General features: G+C 37.4%; 1 pseudogene; it reads left to right on the top strand.

The window, feature by feature from the left end:
* Window positions 1–20,160: 20,160 nt before the first annotated feature.
* Window positions 20,161–21,135, top strand: LOC148953850 (uncharacterized; annotated as a pseudogene).

Raw genomic sequence — 21,135 nt, 5'->3', positions numbered from 1 at the left:
TACCTTAGCTGTTATATTTGTTGTTACCCTGCAGAAGGGCATTATCAGCGAATAAGTTGTTCGTTAGTTATTTAGTTAATAACTAAAAATAGCCTGTGACGATAAATCTACGCATGTTACTAAGAGAACTCCAAATAAGGTGGACTAAAAAAAAACAAAAAAACAAGAGGCCCTAACAATCGCTCATAGCAACCAGAATTCAAATATGTAAGAGCAATAATATTGTTTAAATTTCCGAAGAGACAAAAGGGTTAAAAAATCTGACCTACTTTATAGAGAGGAATATAAAACAACACCGACATGTGAAACAGTACCTCTAACATCTACTTAGCCGATAAAGCTGATGGGTTGGGGAAACATGTTACATAGAGTTGATTAATTTAGGTTAGGTATTTAATATAATGCGTTCTGGACGGCCTGGTTTTCAGATTGAACAATATTTAATTAATATTATAGAAAATTAAAACGGAGTTAACCAATTTTTCAATGTAAGTTGATTTTTATAATTAAATAGTTTGTATATAATTAATTTAGATATTACTTTTTTTCTAAGCTATTATCCTCAAGTACTTGCTTTCTAAACTACTGACTTCCGTTTGACTTATCTGTTATTCTCCAAAACTTTGTCTCTTGCTAACCTCGTATCAACTTCAATAGACCATGAAATATGGTGAAATAGGGTGAAATAGGGTGACTTTTAAACTGTTTAGCATTTTGGATTTTTTGACAGTTTCCATCCAAATATGTTTCGATCTAATTTAAATATCTTTACTTAAACGTGTTATAAAATATGTATTATAATTATAGTGGGGATTTTTTAAAATGATAAATATATAATAAGCATCCTTTTGATATATGGAAATAGAAAAAGGTTTATGTTATTTTTTTTCATGTTAAAACAGTTCGATTGTTTTATCACTGTTGACGTAGATTGAAATTTTGAAAGTCTACATTAAAATTTTCTATAATTAAAAAAAAATTGTTTTAATATCTGAACGATTTGAAACACTAAAATATGGTAACCATATTAAATAAAGAAGGTCTTGGGGTAGAGATACAGAATTAAAAACATGAGTTAATGACTTTCTTGTCAAAAACCCTGGAGAGAAATTACCTACCAAAACTTGCAGAGATGCAAGAAAGGTAGTAAACGTGTTATAAAATTTATGCTAAAATGTTGGTGGGGATTTTTTAGATTGATAAATATATAATAAGCATCTTATTGATTTTCGGAAATAGGAAAATGTTTATATTATTTTTTTTTCATGTTCAAACGGTTGGATTGTTTTATCACTGATGACATAGAATGAAATTTTGAAAGCCGACATTAAAATTTTCCATAATTAAAAAAAAGTTGTTTTAATGTCTGAATGATTTAAAGCAGTAAAATATGGTAACTATACTAAATAAGGAAGGTTTTGAGGTAGAGCAACAGAATTAAAAACATGAGTTAATAACTTTTTTGTAAAAAAAAATCCTGGAGAGAAATCACCTACCAAAACTGGCAGAGAAACCAGAAAGAATGGACGAATTTTATTACATTTGTTTGACAAAGGGATAGCAAAGGACCATAAGGAATATCTAAACAAAAGAAAGAACATTACATAAAAATGTTTTCAAAGTGTCACATCACGTTTTTCATGTTCTTAAAACGTTAAAATAGCATTACCGAAAGTCATTGGGAAGCTAAATTCGCATTTCGAGTGATGCGGTAGCACATCGAAATCACTCAAATGTTAAACAGAAAAAAAATTGCGTGACACTTTTCTGCATAAGGCTATTATCTTTAAAAATAACTATACTGTCTTTTTAAGTAACTGAAAAGTTAAACCAGTGCAGCGTGACTTTTGTTGCGTGTGAATTTATTTGCAAAAATGTACATTTATGTTAAATTTAGGCCAACTGGAAGCTGATTCAGAACAACACTTTTTATTTACATTCAGTAGAACAATAATATTTTATTGTTTTTTGATAGTTCCAAGTCAGTTTTAGCCATTCATCCGAGCACATTTTTGAAATTTACTTTAAATTTTCCTTAGAGAAAAACAAAGACATTATAATTAATTAGACATTAAATAAAACAAATTGAGGACATTTAATATAGGTAAAATTTCTAATTTTCAAGTTCAGTGGCATATTAGACCAAGTCCAATGAAACAATCAACCGAAAAGATCAAAATCATATATAAGTATGGAATTTCTTGGCTTTTTAGAAAATATTGGTAAGGTCTTTGTAAAATTGATTTCAATAAATCTGATTTTATACAGACTGTTCAGGTATGGTCTTAGTAAAGTTGGCTTCAATAAATCAAAAAAGAAAAAACACCTACAATCGCACAGAGTCAGACACGGAAACATATAAACACTCGCTCAGACACACAGGCACAGTGAGAGAGAGACGAAAACACCTACAATCACACAGAGTCAGAAATGGAAACACGCAAACACCCACCCAGACACACAGTCAAAGAGAATGAGAGAGTCAGAAAACGCATACAAACGCATAGATTCAGACAGTTAAACCGACAAAGACAGGCACTGAGACAAGCAAACACCCACCCAGACACACAGGTTGAGAGAGTGAGAGAGAAAAAAAGTTATGCAAATACATAGATTAAGACATACAAACCGACAAAGACAAGCACTGCGAGAAGTAAACAACTGCACAGACACACAGGATTAGAGAGTGAGACAGACAAAAAGACATACGAATAAATAGATTCAGATGAAAAAAAACGACAAAGAAATGTACTAGGACATGCAAACATCCGCCCAGACACACAGTAAAATAATATAAGAGAGAGAAAAACACATACAAACACATATATTCAGACATGCAAACTAACAAAGTCAGACAGTAGGAGAAGCAGATACCCGCCAACACACTCAGGCTTAGAGAGTGAGACAGACAAAAAACATACACACACATAGATTTAGACATATAGACAGACAAAGACAGACACTGGGATAAGCAAACACCCTCCCAGACGCACAGGCCTAGAGTGTGGGAGAGACAAAAATACGTACAAATACATAGATTCAGACGTATAAACCGACAAAGACAGGCATGGGGAGAAGCAAACACCCACCCAGACACACAGGCTTAGAGAGTGAGACAGACAAAAACACATACAAATACATAGATTCAGACACACAAACCGACAAAGACTGGCACTGGGACATGCAAACACCCGCGCAGACACAGAGGCTTAGAGAGTGAGAGAGACAAAAGGCACTCAAATACATAGATTCTGATATACAAACCGACAAAGACAGACACTGAGACATGCAAACACCCGCCCAAACGCACAGGCTTAGAGAGTGAGAGAGACAAAACACATACAAATACATATATTCAGACATACAAACTGACAAAGGCTGGGACATGCAAACACCTGCCCTGACACTCAGGCAAATAGAGAGAGACAAAAACGCATACAAATAAATAGATTCAGACAAACAGACCGACAAATACAGGCACTAGGACGAGCAAACACCTGCCCAGACGCATAGGCTGAGTGAGTGAGAGACAAAAACGCAAACAAACACATAGATTCAGACATACAAACTGAAAAAGACAAGAACTGGAACAGGCAGATACCCGCCCAGACACATAAGCAAAGAGAGTGAAAGAGACAAAAACACATACAAATACATAGATTCAGACAAACAAACCGACAAAGACAGGCGCTAGGAGAAGCAAACACCTGCCCAGACACATTGGCTTTAGATAGTGAGAGAAAAAAAAAACACATACAAACACAAAAATTCAGACATGCAAACTGACAAGGACAAGCACTGGGAGAAGCAAACGCCCACCAGGACGCACAGTCAAAGGAAGTTAGAGGCTATAACGCATACAAACACATAGATTCACACAAACAAACTGACAAAGACACTAGGGCAAGCAAACACCTGCTCAGACGCATAGGCTAAGAGAGTGAGAGAGACAAAAACTCATACAAACACATAAATTCAGACATACAAACTGACAAAGACTGGCATGGGGATAACCAAATACCCCCCAGACACTCAGACAAAGAGAGTGAGAGAAATACAAAAACGCATACAAATACATAGATTCAGACACACAAACCGACTAAGACAAGCACTGGGACAGGCCGACACCCGCCAAGAAATACTGGCAAAGAGAGTGAGAGAGACAAAACACATACAAATACATAGATTCAGACATACAAACAGACAAAAAAGGCAGTGGGACATGTAAACACCCGCCCAGACACTCAGGCAAAGTGAATGAGAGAGACAAAAATGCAGCAAATACATAGATTCGGAATTAAAGTGGAACTTTTTTTTCTCCTATGGAAAAATTTAGAATTGAGCTGTTTCTTTTTTTCTCTTCTGTGAGAAAATTCAGAAGAGAACAAACTTTTCTTCACTTCTTTGAGAAAACTTAGAATTAAAGTGGAACTTTTTCTCTTCTTTGGGAAGAATTCAGAAAAGATCTTGAACTTTTCTTCACTTCTTTAAGAAAATTCAGATCGGCAGTGGAACTTTTTTCTCTTTGGAAAAAATTAGAATTGAAGTGTAACGTTTTTCTTTGAAAAAATTTAGAAGAGAACTTGAACTTTTCTTCACTTCTTTGAGAAAACTCAGAATTAAAAATGGAACTGTTTCTCCTCTTGAAGAAATATTCAGAGGAGAAATTTAACTTTTTCTTCCCTTCATTGAGAAAACTCAGAATTAAAATGGAACTTTTTTCTCTTCTTGGGGAAAAATTTAGAACTGAAGTGGAACTTTTCCTATCTTCTACGGAAAAATTCAGAACTGAACTGGAACTGTTTTTGTCTTTGAACTTTTCTTCACTTCTTTGAGAAAACTCACAATTAAAAGTGGAACTGTTTTTCTTCTTGGGGAAATACTCAGAAGAGAGCTTCAACTTTTCTGCACTACATTGAGAAATACTCAGAATTAAAATGGAACTTTTTCAGTTCTTGGGGAAAATTCAGGAGTGAAGTGGAATTTTTTCTATCTTTTACGAAAAAATTCAGTACAGACCTTGAAATTTTTTTCTTCTTAGAGAAAATTCAGAACTTAAGTGGAAATGTTTTTCTCTTCTTGTAAAATTTAGAACTGAGCTATAACTTTTTTTCTTCTTTGAGAAAATTCAGAAGTGAACTTGAACTTTTATTCGCTTTTTTGAGAAAACTCAGAATTAAAAGTGGAACTGTTTCTCTTCTTGGGGAAAAATTCCGAAGAGAACTTTAACTTTTCTTCACTTCATTGAGAAAACTCAAAATTAAAATGGAACTTCTTTCTCTTCATTGAGAAAACTCGTAATTAAAGTGGAATCTTTTCTCTTCTTGGGGAAAAAATTCAGAAGAGAAAGTTCAGAACTGAAGTGGAACTGTTTTTCTCTTCTTTGGAAAGATTTAGAATTAAGCTGTAACTTTTTTTTCTCTTCTTTGAGAAAATTCACAAGTGAACTTGAACTTTTCGTCACTTCTTTGAGAAAACTCAGAATTAAAAGTGGAACTATTTCTCTTCTCGGGAAAAAATTCAGAAGAGAACTTAAAATTTTCTTTCACTTTATTGATTCACTTCATTAAAGCGGAACTTCTTCTCTTTTAATTCAGAATCGAAGCATGACTTTTTCTATCTTCTACAGAAAAATTCAGAACAGAACTAGAAATTTCTATCTTTTTATTGAGGAAATTCATAACTGAAGTAGAACTCTTTTCTATTCTTTGGAAAAATTCAGAATCTAACTGTAACTTTTTCTCTTTTTTTTCAGAAAATTCAGAAGAGACCCTGAACTTTACTTCTTGGAGAAACTCAGAATTAAAGCGGAACTGTTTTCTCTTCTTGGGGAAAAAATTATATGATATCCCTGTGAGGGAAATGGTAGAATATTACCGGTTGAAAAGGATTGCTTAGTTTTGGGTTATGAATAAAGTTAAAATTAATAATAAGTCATATACATTTTAAGGAAGATATGACAGAACTATGAGGGAAATGATACAATGAAGAAAAATACAGAACAGAACTTTAAAAAATTTTTTCTCTTCTTTGAGAAAATTCAGAAATGAAGTGGAACTTTTTTCTTCTTTGGAAAAATTCAAAATTGAATTGTAACTTTTTTTCTCTTTTTTGGGAAAATTCTGAAGAGAACTTGAACTTTTGTTCGCTTCTTTTAGAAAATCCAGAATTACTGCATTCAGTTACTGCGTTCAGTTATTATATAGATTGCAAAAACATTTATGATATCTGAACAACAATTTTAATGTTTAAATTCAAGCTAGAAAAACACCTGAAAATTTAAAAATTAGTTTGGTTTTTGCTAGATTTAATCTACTCGATACGTGATTAAGCTTACAGTTTTGACCGCAACCAACTATGTAATATCAGTAGGAAGACCCTAAAAGGAAAATTTGCATTTATTAAAAATGATGATTAATTGGAACCACCCCCTGAACTATCAAACCGAATAAGACCGAGAGAACGGCCCGAACAAATTAAATTCACAATGGGTGAAAATCAAAACCTAGACCATCAAGAATGACAAGACCAATAAGGGCATCCAAAACAAAGGACAGTGCTAAATTATCAGAGACAATCACAAACCAAAATGAACTTTGACCTCTTCCCTCTTACTTTACTGATCAAGGTTTGGGATTAATCTATGCTATACTTCCCATTGGTATTCTTGGCTTTGTTGTTTAGGAATAAAGACAAATGTGGTTTGAAGATGTGCAACAGCGAGTTATCGAAACTTGTCAAAAATGTAAGTGGAGAGCAAAGACACGAGCAGCTAGAAGACATGCCAAATCGAGAATTAGAGCGTATCAAAAATAAAAATGAAGAGCAAAAAAGTGGGTAGTTGGAAAACATAAGACACTGAGAAATTCTGACCTACAAAAACCAGCTAGATAGGTCAGAAGTTAGAGAAAATTCGTTAAGAGCCTGAATTTTGAAAAAAAAACAATGTCAGTGACGTCAGTTTTGCATTCATCAGTATTGCACTGACGTCAAGTGCCGACATAGTTTTGAATTGAAATTAAAAGTATGTTAAATTTTGTTTTTAACTAAATGTTGTTTTATCTTAGTTCTCAGTTCCAAATCTCTAAAGCTATTATGTAAACTGCAAAAATATTTATGGTGTCTCATAAAAAATTTTAATTTTTAATTGAAACTGGTGAAATATCTGAAAATTTTAAAAGAAGTATAATTTTCTATTAGGTAAAATCCATTTATCATAGGCAGCGCGCTAGCGCTACCTAAGTAAAGAACTATGTGGGCACAAAGTTTTTTTTTTGTTTTTTTCTCCATACCCAGGCATAGAAGGCATTGTCTTAGAAAATTCAAAACAGGCTCATTTGATTGGAAATTCAAAGGACAAGCGCCTTTTTTAATAGTTGAAAGTGATTTGATAGCGACTAACACCCCTCTCACGCCCAGCATTTTCCAAAACACATCCAATAAAAATTTTTAGATATTCATTTTATTCAGCGTAGTTGAACGTTCTGGAAATTGGGTCTTTTAGGATGATAAACCCCTCAGAGCCCTTAGCGCAAGGCTTGGAAGTTATGCCCTGGGGGCATATAAGGTTTATATAGAAAGTTGCTGCATAAATCATAGGTAGCGCGATCGCACTGCCTAAGTAAAGAACGGGAAACTCGAGAACGAGACAAGAAACGGGGACTAACCAAAAAAGAAGACACTCCCCCACAGTCCTCAGGGCAAGGGTTTAAAGTTATGCCCTGAGGGTATATAAGAACGATGTTAGCACAATGTATTATTCATTAATTTTACCTTTAGAACAGGGCACTTCGTATAGAAGAAGTTGTAGAAAATTCGAAAACCGCTCATTCAATTGGAATGGCTTGTGCCCTTTTTAATAGTCGAAAGTGATTGCAAGTTGACTAACACCCCTTCCACGCCCACAATTTCCAGAAACAGATCCAATCAAAATTTTGAGATAGCCATTTTGTTCAGCGTAGTTGATTTCTTGATAGAAATTATGTTTTTGAGGTCAGTCCCCCTTACGGCAAGCCCTTAGAGCAAGGGTTCTAAGTTGTGCCCTGGGGTCATGTAAGGTTTTTTATAGAAGGTGTTGTCGGAGAAACTTTAAAAAAGGCTCCTTCGATTCGAAGTTCAAAGAGCTAGTGCTCTTTTAAATAGTTGAAAGTGATCAGAGAGCAACTAGGCTAGCCCGCCTCTAACGCCCACCTTTTCCCAAAATATATGTAATCAAAACTTTGAGATAACCATTTTATTCAACATAGTTTTTAGTTCTGGAAATTAGGTCTTTGAGGATGACAACTCCCCCAATGCCCTCAAGGCAAGGGTTGTAAATTATGCCCAGGGGACATAAAAGGTTTTTATATAACGTGTTGTCTTAGAAACTTCAAAAAGGGCTCATTTGATTGGAAATTGAAATGGCTAGTGGCCTTTTTATTAGTCGAAAGTGATTGGAATGCAACTAACACCCTTTGCACGTCCACCATTTCCCCAAACACATCCAATAAAGATTTTGAGATAGCCATTTTGTTCCACCCAGTTCAAACTTCAGGGAATTATACCTTTGAGCAGGACTCTCCCCCCACAGTCTTCAGGGTAAGGGTTATAAGTTAAGCCCTGGGGTTATAAAAAGTTTTTATTGAAATTTATGTCGTAGAAACTTGAAAAAGGGCTCATTTGATTGAAAATTCAAAGGGCTAGTGCCCTTTTTAATAGTCGAAAGTGATTTGAAGGCAACTAACCCCCCTCTCACGCCCATCTTTTCTCCAAACACATCCAATCAATATTTTAGATAGCCATTTTGTTCAACGTAGTTGATTTCCAGATAGAAAACATGTTTTTGAGGAGGAAACTCCCCCAAAACACTCAGGGCAAGGGTTTTAAGTTATGTCCTGGGGGCATATAAGGTTTTTATTGAAGGCGTTGTCGTAGAAACTTCAAAAAAGGCTCATTCAATTGGAAATTCAAAGGACTAGTGCGCTTTTTAATAGGCGTAAGTGATTTGAAGGTAATTAACCCCCCTCTCACGACCATGTCTTCTCCAAACACATCCAATCAATATCATAGGCAGCGCGATAGCACTTCCTAAGTAAAGAACGATCTGGGCACAATGTGTTTTTTTTTCTCCATACCTGGGCACTTCGTATCGAAGGAGTTGTCGTGGAAATTTCGAAAAGGGCTCATTCAATTGGAATTGGAGTGGCTAGTGTCCTTTTTAATAGTTGGAAGTGATTGGAGGGCAACTAGTATCCCCCATGCCCATCATTCCCCCAAACACATCTAATCAAAAATTTTGGATATCCATTTTGATCAGCGTAGTTGATTTCCAGATAGAAAATGTCTTTTTGAGGAGGACACTCCCCCATAACCCTCGGGGAAGGGGTTTTAAGTTATGCCATGAGGGCATATAAGAACAATGTTGGCACAATGTACCCTTTATTATTTTTTTCCTTTAGAGCAGGGAACTTCATATGGAAGGGTTCGTCGTAGAGACTTCAAAAGGAGCTCATTCGATTGGAAAACAAGAGTTCAAGGGCCCTTTTTAATAGTGGAAAGTGATTGGAGGGCAACTAGCTCCCCCCCCTACGTCCATCATTCCCCCAAACACATCCAATGAAAATTTTGAGATTGTCATTTTGTTCAGCGTAGTTGATTTCCTGATAGAAAATGTGTTTTTGATGAGGACACTCCCCCACAACCCTCGGGGCAAGGGTTTTAAGTTAAGCCTTGGGGGCATATAAGGTTTTTATAGAAGGAGTTGTCGTAGAAACTTCAAAAAAGGGTCATTCGATTGGAAATTAGAAGGGTTTGTGCCTTTTTAATAGTGGAAAGTGATTGGAGGGCAACTAGCTCCCCCCCCCACGCCCATCATTCCCCCAAACACATCCAATTAAAATTGTGAGATGACCATTTTGTTCGGCGTAGTTGATTTCCAGATAGAAAATATGTTTTTGAGAAGGACACTCCCCCACAACCCTCAGGACAAGGGTTTTAAGTTACGCCCTGGGGGCATATAAGGTTTTTATAGAAGGCGTTGTCATAGAAACTTCAAAAAACACTCATTCGATTGGAAATTCAAAGGGCTAGTGCCCTTTTCAATGGTTGAAAGTGATTTGAAGGCAACTAAGCCCCCATCTCACGCCCATCTTTTCTCCAGACACATCCAATCAATATCATAGGCAACGTGCTAGCGCTGCCTAAGTAAAGAACGATGTGGGTAAAATGTGTTTTTTTTTTGTTTTTTTTTTCTCCATGCCCGGGCATTTCGTATCGAAGGAGGTGTCGTAGAAACTTCGAAAAGGGCTAATTCAATTGGAAATTGGGGTTGTCGGCGTTGTCGTAGAAACTTCAAAAAAGGCTCATTCGATTAGAAATTCAAAGGGCTAGTGCCCTTTTTAATAGTCGAAAGTGATTGGAGGGCAACACGCCCCCCCCCACGCCAATCATTCACCCAAACACATCCAATCAAAATTTTGAGGCCACTTTGTTCAGCGTAGTTGATTTACAGATAGAACATATCTTTTTGAGGAGGACACTCCCCCATTACCCTTGGGGCAAGGCTTTTAAGTTATGCCCTGGGGGCATATAGGAACAACCTTGGCACAATGTACCCTTCATTATTTTTTCGTTTAGAGCAGGGCACTTCATATGGAAGTGGTCGTCGTAGAGACTTCAAAAGGGGCTCATTTGATCGGAAAGCGAGAGTTCTAGGACCCTTTTTAATAGTCAAAAGTGATTGCAGGCAACTAGCCCCTCCTGCAACGTCCATTATTCCCCCAAACACATCCAATCAAGATTTCGAGATAGCCATATTATTCAGCGTAGTTGATTTCCAGATAGATAATGTGTTTTGAGGAGGAAACTCTCCCACAACCCTCTGGGTATGGGTTTTAAGTTATGCCCTGAGGGCATATAAGAACGATGTTGGCACAATGTACTATGTATTTTTTTGTTTCTTTAAAGCAGGGCACTTCATATGGAAGGGGTCGTAATAGAAACTTCAAAAGGGGCTCATTCGATTGAAAATTGAGAGTTCTAGTGCCTTTTTTAATAGTCGAAAGTGACATGAGGGCAACTAGCGCCCCCACGCCCATCATTCTCCCAAACATATCCAATCAAAATTTTTAGATAGCCATTTGGTTCAGCGCAGTTGATTTCGAGGTAGAAAATATGTTTTTGAGAAGGACACTCTCCCACAACCTTCAAGGCAAGGGTTTTAAGTTATGCCCTGGGGGCACAAAAGGTTTTTATAGAAGGCATTGTCGTAGAAATTTCAAAACAGGCTCATTCGATTGGAAATTTAAAGGGATTGTACCCTTTTTAATAGTCAAAAGTGATTGGAGGGCAACTAGCCCCCCTTCCACCTATCATTCCCCCAAACACATCCAATCAAAATTTTGAGATAGTCATTTTGTTCAGCGTAGTTGATTTCCAGATAGAAAATATCTTTTTGATTAGGATACTCCCCCATAACCCTCGGGGCAAGCGTTTTAAGTTATGCCCTGGGGGTATATAAGAACAACGTCAAAAGGGGCTCATTCGATCGGAAAGCGGAGGTTTTAGGGCGCTTTTTAATAGTCAAAAGTGATTGGAGGGCAACTATTCCCCTCCCCCAACGCCCATCAATCTCCCAAATACATCCAATCAAAATTCTGAGATAGCCATTTCGTTTAGCGTAGTTGATTTCCTGATAGAAAATGTGTTGTTAAAGAGGACACTCCCCCACAACCCTCAGGGCAAGGGTTTTAAGTTATGCCCTGGGAGAATATAAGGTTTTTATAGAAGGTGTTGTCGTAGAAACTTCAAAACAGACTGATTCGATTGGAAATTTGAAGGGCTTGTACCTTTTTTCATAGTCAAAAGTGATTGGAGGGCAACTAGCCCCCCCCCCTCACGCCCATTATTCCTCCAAATACATCCAATCAAAATGTTCAAACAGCCATTATGGTCAGCGTAGTTGATTTTCAGATAGAAAATATGTTTTTGAGAAGGACACTCCCCCACAACCCTCAGGGCAAGGGTTTTAAGTTATGCCCTGGGGGAATATAAGGTTTTTATGGAAGGTGTTGTCGTAGAAACTTAACAAACGGCTAATTCGATTGGAAATTCAAAGGACTAGTGCCTTTTTTTATTGTCGAAAGTGATTGCAGGGCAAATAACCCCCCCCCCCCACGCCCACCATTCCCCCAAAAACATCCAATCAAAATTTTGAGATAGCCATTTTGTTCAGCGTAGTAGCTTTCCAAATAGAAAGAATTTTTGAGGAGGACGCTCCCCCACAACCTTCGAGGCAAGGATTTTAAGTTTTGCCCTGAGGACATATAAAAACAATGCAGGCACAATGTACCCTTTATTATTTTTTTCCTTTAGTGCAGGGCACTTCATATGGAAGGGATCTTCATAAAGACTTCGAAAGGGGCTCATTTGATTGGAAAATTGAGTTCTAGGGCCCTTTTTAATAGTCGAAAGTCATTGGAGGGCGACTATCCCCCCACGCCCGTCATTCCCCCAAACATATCCAGTCAAAATTTCTAGATAGCCATTTTGTTCAGCGTAGTTTATTTCTAGATAGAAAATGTGTTTTTGAGGAGGACACTCCCCGACAGCCCTCAGGGCAAGGGTTTTAAATTATGGCCTGGAGGCATATATGGTTTTATAGAAGGCGTTGTCATAGAAACTTCAAAAGAGGTTCATTCGATTGGAAATTTGAAGGGCTTGTACACTTTTTAATAGTCGAAAGTGATTGCAGGGCAACTACCACCGCCCCCTCACGTCTATCATATCCCAACCACATCCAATCAAAATTTTTAGATAACCATTTTGTTCAGCGTAGTTGATTTCTAGATAGAAAATATGTTTTTGACAAAGAAACTCCCCCACAACCCTCAGGGAAAGGGTTTTAAGTTATGCCCTGGGGGCATATAAGGTTTTTTAGAAGGTGTTGTCGTAGAAACATCAAAAAAGGCTCATTCGATTGGAAATTCAAAGGGCTCGTGCCCTTTTTAATATTCGAAAGTGATTTGAAGGCAACTAACCTCCCTCACACGCCCATCTTTTCTCCAAACACATTCAATCAATACCATAAGCTGCCTAAGTAAAGAACGATGTGGGCACAATGTTTTTTCTTGTTTTTTTTTTCTCCAAACCCGGGCACTTTCGTATCGAAGGAGTTGTCGTAGAAACTTCGAAAAGGGCTCTTTCATTTTGAAATTGGAGTATCTTGTGTCCTTTTTAAAAGTCGAAAGGGATTGGAGGGCAAATAGCCCCCCCTCACGCCAATCATTTCCCAAAACGCATCCAATCAAAATCTTGAGATAGCCATTTTGTTCAGCGTAGTTGATTTTTAAATAGAAAATATCCTTTTGAGGAGGACACTCCTCCATAACCCTCGTGGCAAGGGTTTTAAGTTATGCCCTTAGGGCTTAAAAGAACAATGTTGGCACAATGTACCCTTTATTATTTTTTTTCCTTTAGAGCAGGGCACTTCATATGGAAGGGGTCGTCGCAGAGACTTCAAAAAGAGCTCATTCGATTAGAAAGCGAGAGTTCCAGAGTTTTTTTAAAAGTTGAAAGTGATTGCAGGGCAACTAGACCCCCCGACCCCCAGCCCTCCCCCAAACACATCCATTCAAAATTTCGAGATAGTCATTTTCTTCAGCGTAGTTGAATTCCCCATTTAAAATGTGTTTTTGAGGAGGGCACTCCCCCATAACCCTCAGGGCACGGGCTTTAAGTTATGCCCTGGAGGCATATAAGGTTTTTATAGAAGGCGTTGTCGTAGAAACTTCAAAACAGGGTCATTCGATTGGAAATTCAAAGGGCTTGTACCCTTTTTAATAGTCGAAATTTATTGGAGGGCAACTAGCCCTCCCATGTCCTTCATTCACCCAAACACATCCAAACAAAATTTTGACGCCACTTTGTTCAGCGTAGTTGATTTCCAGATAGAAAATATCTTTTTGAGGAGGATATTCCCCCATAACCTTCGGGACAAGGCTTTTAAGTTATACCCTGGGGGCATATAAGAACAACCTTGGCACAATGTACCCTTCATTATTTTTTCCTTTAGAGCAGGGCACTTCATATGGAAGTGGTCGTCGTAGAGACTTCAGAAGGGGCTCATTCGATCGGAAAGCGAGAGTTTTAGGGCCCTTTTGAATAGTCGAAAGTGATTAAAGGGCAACTAGCCCCTCCTCCCACTCCCATCATTCCCCCAAACACATCCAATCAAAATTTCGAGATAGTCATTTTATTAACCGTAGTTTATTTCCAGATGGAAAATGTGTTTTTGAGGAGGCCACTCCCCCATAACCCTCTGGGTAAGGGTTTTAAGTTATGCCCTGAGGGTTTATAAGAACGATGTTGGCACAATGTACTATGCATTATTCTTTCTTCCTTTAGAGAAAGGCACTTCATATGGAAGGGGTCGTCGTAGAAACATCAAAAGGGGCTCATCCGATTGGAAATTGAGAGCTCTAGTGCCCTTTTTAACAGTCGAAAGTGACTAGAGGGCAACTAACCCCCCCTATGCCCATCATTCTTCCAAAGACATCCAATCAAAATTTTTAGATAGCCATTTGGTTCAGCGCAGTTGATTTCCAGGTAGAAAATATGTTTTTGATAAGGACACTCTTCCACAGCCTTCAGAGCAAGGGTTTTAAGCTATGCCCTGGGGGCATATAAGATTTTTATAGAAGGCGTTGTCGTAGAAACTTCAAAAAAGGCTTATTCGATTGAAAATTCAATGGGCTAGTGCACTTTTTGATAGTCCTAAGTGATTGGAGGGCAACTACCCCTCCCCCCCGCCAGTCATTCCCCCAAACACATCCAATACAAATTTTGAGATAGCCATTTTGTTCAGCGTAGTTGATTTCCAGATAGAAAATAGGTTTTTGAGGAGGACACTCCCCTACAACCCTCGGGACAAGGGTTTTAAGTTATGTCCTGAGGGCATATAAGAACGATGTTGGCACACTATACTATGTATTTTTTTTCCTTTAGAGAAGGCACTTCATATGGAAGGGGTCGTCGTAAAAACTTCAAAAGGGGCTCATTCGATTGGAAATTGAGAGTTCTAGTCCCCTTTTTAATAGTCGAAAGTGATTAGAGGGCAACTATTCCCCCCCCCGCCCATCATTCCCCCAAACACATCCAATCAATACTTTGAGATAGCCATTTTATTCAGCGTGGTTGATTTCCAGGTAGAAAATATGTTTTTGAGAAGGACACTCTGCCACAGCCCTCTCAGTAAGGGTTTTAAGTTATGCCCCGGGGGCATATAAGGTTTTAAAGAAGGCGCTGTCATAGAAACTTCTAAAAAAGGTCATTCGATTGGAAATTCAAAGGGTTAGTGCCCGTTTTAATAGTTGAAAGTGATTGGAGGGCAACTAGCCCCCCCCCCCAATACATCCAATCAAAATTTTGCAGGCCAAACTATAAAGTCTTATAAAACAAAAAGATTTAAAGTATTATTTTCTTTTTCCCTGAAAAGACTATGTCAATATAAAACGAGCAGTAATGAATTTAAAAAAGTTTTCCCACAGAATAAGTTTTTCAACGAAAAGTAAAGAACTCCATTAAACAAAAAATTAGCAAAAATAAAATAATCTCCCAAGCGTGAAGCTACCACAAATCAGCATTTATAAATAAATGAAACCCAAAACGAACAGAAATTACAATAATTAACCGAGTCAAACTGCTCTTTTTAATAGTTGAAAGTGATTGGAGAGCAACTAGCCCCCCCCCCCAACGCCCATCATTTCCCCAAACACATCCAATCAAAGTTTTGAGATAGCCATTTTGTTCAGCGTAGTTGATTTCCTGATATAAAATATGTTTTGAGGAGGATACTCCCCCACAGCCCTCTTAGCAAGGGTTTTAAGTTATGCCCCGGGGGCATATAAGGTTTTAAAGAATGCGCTGTCATAGAAACTTCTAAAAAAGGTCATTCGATTGGAAATTTAAAGGGTTAGTGCCCAAATTAATAGTTGAAAGTGGTTGGAGGGCAACCAGCCCCCCCAATACATCCAATAAAAATTTTGCAGGCCAAACTATAAAGTCTTATAAAACGAAAAGATTTAAAGTATTATTTTCTTTTTCCCTGAAAAGACTATGTCAATATAAAACGAACAGTAATGAATTTAAAAGACTTTTCCCACAGAATAAGTTTTTCAAAGAAAAGTAAAGAACTCCATTAAAAAAAAAAATTAGCAAAAATAAAATAATCTCCCAAGCGTGAAGCTACCAAAAATCAGCATTTACAAATAAATGAAACCCAAAACGAACATAAATTACAATAATTAACCGAGTCAAACTCAAAAAGAGCAGAAATTAACTTAAATTGGGCGCAAAACCCCTATCCCTTCCCAAGGCCAGAATATAATTTGCACTTTACTGAAAAAATACACCTAAATGTGCTTTGTCAGTTTAATATACGTATACTAATATTTAGTAACCAACGTGTTTATATTATTTGATTTATTAAAGATATAAAAGTAAATACATTTATATGTTTTCAGTAAAGTGCAAATTTTGTTCTGGCCTTGAGAAGGCATAGGGGTTTTGCGCCCAACATATGTTAATTTCTGCTCGTTTTGAGTTTGACTCGGTTAATTATTGTAAGTTCTGTTGGTTTTGGGTTTCATTTATTTATCGATGCTGATTTGTGGTAGTTTCACGCTTGGTACATTATTTGATTTTATTTTTGCTAATATTTTGTTTAATGGAGTTCTTCACTTTTCTTTGAAAAACTTATTTTGCAGAAAATGTTTTTTTAAACTAATAACATAAAAAGAGAGATACGACAGAATAAACCAGTAAACTAACAGTTTTCAACGCAACCAGTCATATAACGCGTGTGATATAATGTGTATAATGCGTATATTGAATTAAAGCATTTTAAATTGGCCTAAGCAAAACCGTATCCAGGGAAGGGAGGGGTAGGGGGTTTCACCCCTCCCCCGATATGTTTGTCCAACTCGTAAAAACGTAACAAAATGAATACAAACGAATTTTTGATGCGTTTTTTAAAGTTCTTTTGTAATCCCCCCCCGCCCATAGAAAAATCCTGGATACGACTATGAGCCTCTGATCAATTGCCCGTAGAAAGACGAAAAATTTCAATTGTTCGAATAACTATTCTGTCGAACCACCTGAACTATCAGGCGGCTAAGAAATATACCACAGCGAGAACAAGAAAAGATGTGGCTAAAAGATAAGCGGCAGGGATAATTACAAACAATCACGAGAAAGCGATTATCAGAACGTGCCAAAAATGGAGTAAAAAACAAAAAGTTGTGCTGTTAGACGAAAAGAGACAGCAAAAATCAGACCGAGTCAAAAATGAAAGTGAAGAGCAAGAGAAATATTACGATATAAGAACAACGCCATCATAATCTTCGACGTCAACTAAATGTGGCGCAAAACCCAGTGCAAATCGATAAAGATGCCATAAACAGCACAACTCTTCATTACAAGTCATTTGGACCCTTCAATGTTCTATTTGCTCCCTGGGGAGCCCTTTATTTTCCCTACGATGAATTAGCAAACAGATCTCCCTCATTTGGAGGTTGTTATTTACAACAACAATCAATGTATACAAGCTTACCACTTGCCGAGTGCGGGGCCCGTATCAAAATTGGCTACATAATTATTTTTCTTAACTGGTATATTGACATTTCTGGCCACTAAAAACGATCTAAAAAGGTCACGACTTTTAAGAAAAATTTGTCTTTTTCCCATAGTGGTTGTATCTAACCTATGGTGACGCCAAGACATCAAGAAGAGGGTCACATTGCCTGCGGTTCCAAGATATGTGACAATGAGAATCAATATAAAAAAGCCTGTCGCGAAGCAGTGACAGGGTCTGGCCTCAAAATCAGCTACATAGTTTATTTTCTTCTTAAAACTGGCAAATTGACATTTCTGGACACAAAAATGATCTAAATGGGTCACAACTTTAAGAAAAAATTCATATTTTTCCCAGGGTGGTTGTATCAAACCTGTGATGACGTCATGACATGAAGAAAAGACTCAAATTGTCTGCGGTTAGAAGGCAAGTAACAATGAAAATCCATATAAGAAGCCTGCCGTGTGCTGAGTGCAAAACCGGCAACGCCGCCGGTCTCTCGGTACTTATGTTATATTCACTGACAGTAGATATACGTTCTTGTAAACCTGCCTTCTTGATTTACAATTATTCAATTTCTGTCCTAATTGCAGATGCAGAGGGTATATTCATATCTATTTTTGAAAGTTTTAAAACAAGAAATTTTAACCTCCAACTGAAAGATTTAAGGAAATAAAAACAGCCTTTACCATCAGGGGAAAATATTTGACCTGAACATACATGGCAAAAACATGAAGTATAATAGTAATTTTTCCATTTGCTAGTTTCATATGTTTACTTGATGATCAGGTTTCAAAGGCGGTATATTTGGATAAATATTGATGCGGAACATATTAGGAAGTGTAATAAACCCTTGTTTTTTAGTTTTTTTTATTAAAAACGAGCATGGATCAATTAAATTTACTTAATGAACAATAGTTTTTCCCCAAATTATTGATGGGGGTTAGCTCCCCCTCTAAATGACCCCACTGTGGATTAGCACTTTGGTGGGTCATTAAAAAGTATAAAAGATAAAAAAGTAACGAAAGTTTAAAGGTGAACGAAGAAATTGTTGGTGAGAAGGAGTCACAGAAAGAATCAGATAAAATGGATGGACTTTCTGTTATGAAAAAGCTGTTTGGTTATTTCTCTAACAAGTGGCTTGACCTTCTAAAGCAACCCAACCTGTAAAAAAAGAAGAGGGGGGAGGCAACAGCATTATAGGAAAAATATCAACAATTACCTGGTAAAGATATATCACCCTGCTAAAACCTCAAAATACTTAAATAAAAAGAATCCAAAAGAACACCTAAGAAGATGGAGAATAAAGCCTAGAAAAAAGTAGCTGATTATTTTTATAAATTGTTTTGCATAAAAGAATCTGATTACTCACGTATGTTTTGGTAACCTTACTGTAGCACAGTAGATTGATGCTCTGCTTTGCAATATGGGGCCTGGGGCTCGATCCCTAACGCAGAAAGTTTGAGCAATAAGCTTGCTACTTTTCTTTGCAATACAAACCCAGCAACTAAAACGTCTATTCAACGCCCTATGTACCAGCAATGGCTCTGGAGGATCTTTATTCTCTTTTTTATATTGGTATTATCAATCTAATTCTCCTTTTGCATTTCAGATAGTGGTATATATAGAATGACGTCATATTCAGTAATGAAACCATTTCAAGTTGTCAAAACACCATCCCAATGCAGGTAAAATGACATCATTCTTGGAAAAAAACATCATAAAAGTTCGAATACCATGACGTCAGTTTGTTGGTATATACAGGCTTTGCATGCAATTGCAACCAATTATAAAAATGAAGTCAATAATCAAAATAGGAATTCCAGTCTCATTGACTGGACTTGGCTTGTGGTTCATTTACAGACAAAAAATTGTTGGTGAGAAGGAGTCGAAAAACAAATCCCATCAAATCGATACGAGGAAGATGTTTAGGAGTTGGTTCAGCAAGTGGTTTGGGCCTGCTGAAGAAGCCCCATCTGAAAAAAACAAGAGGGAGACTTCTTGCGCATCACCTAGTAAAGATTTTGAAGAGAAGACTAACCTTTCCCGACCTTTCCCTAGGAAGAATAAAATTAATAAAAAAACAGAAGATTGTCTTACAGTAGGCAAAGAAGATTTCAATGAATGGTATCGACAAGTACTGTTAAATAGTGAAATGTTTGACTACAGTGAGATTCCTGGTTTGTACGCAATTTTGCCGTGGGGGATGGAAACATGGAAAATTATAGAAAAGCACCTTTCAGAGGAGTTAAAGAAACTCAAGGTCAAGGAACATTATTTTCCACTATTTTCCACCAAATCAGCCCTTGAGAAAGAAAAAGAGCTCAATAATGGTTTCTCGCCAGAGGTTGCTTGGGTAACTCAATGCGGTAAAGAAGAACTTAAAGAACCCATGGCAGTCCGCCCAACCTCTGAAACCATTATCTACCCGTGGGCTGCAAAGACGGATTAATTCCTCAAAAAAACTTCCCCTTCGTGTCTTCCAGTTTGGGAGTGCCGTAAGGTGGGAAACCAAGCAGACAACCCCTTTTATAAGGACAAAAGAGTTCTTGATGCAAGAAGGTCACAGCGTCTTTGCAAGTGAAGAAGAAGCAAAATCTGAAATTTCCATAATTATGAAGCTTTATGAAAAGCTGTACGAAGACATGTTAGCAATCCCGGTGCTATCGGGAAAAAAAACGTTAAAAGAAACGTTTGCTGGTGCTGTTTACACGGAAACGGTTGAGGCGTTTGTTCCCTCCAATGGCAGAGGCGTTCAGGGAGCGACCGCGCACATGCTGGGGAAAAGGTTTTCCAAAATCTACGACATAAAAACGGAAAAAGGCCACGTATGGCAGACCTCATGGGGGATAACCACGCGAACCATAGGCATCATGACCATGATCCACGGTGATGACATGGGCTTAGTTCTGCCCCCAAGAGTGGCTCCTCTACAGGTTATTATAATACCTGTAAAGGGTGAAAATATAGATGACGCCACAAAATTAGAAAAAGAACTTATATTCAACAATATTCGTACACAGGGCGATTACAACACCACTCTAGGAATAGGGTGGAAGCATAACCATTGGACTCTCAAGGGTGTGCCTTTGAGAGTGGAACTGGGAGATAAGGAAAAAGAGAAAAATGAAGTCACCTGTGTACGCAGGGACACAGGTCTTAAGTTTACCTTATCTCGGACTAATACTGTCTCGAAAATAGCGTTTATTTTAGAGGAAATTCAATCCTCCATGCTAAAAAAAGCCACCAAAGAAAGGGATAATCGAATTGTTGAGTGCTCTTGTCTGAGTAAGATGAAGGAAAAATTGGAAGAAAAAAATATGGTCCTTGCTCCTTTCTGTGGGGACAAGGACTGTGAAGAAATGATAAACCGAAAAACCACCGGAAAAACCGACGCAGAAACCGGAATTCCAATAATGGGAGCAAAAAGTCTTTGCTCTCCAAATAAACAACCAAAACTGCTCTCCAAATGTATAAATTGTACTAGAGCCCCCAAAAACTGGACAATTTTTGGAAGGAGTTATTAA

Source organism: Artemia sp. Qi Xiang Cuo, chromosome 3 (assembly GCF_049724085.1).
Source record: "Artemia sp. Qi Xiang Cuo chromosome 3, ASM4972408v1, whole genome shotgun sequence".
Taxonomy (NCBI): domain Eukaryota; kingdom Metazoa; phylum Arthropoda; class Branchiopoda; order Anostraca; family Artemiidae; genus Artemia; species Artemia sp. Qi Xiang Cuo.
The sequence above is the reverse complement of the archived record's forward strand: the minus strand, read 5'-3'. Positions and strand labels throughout refer to the sequence as shown.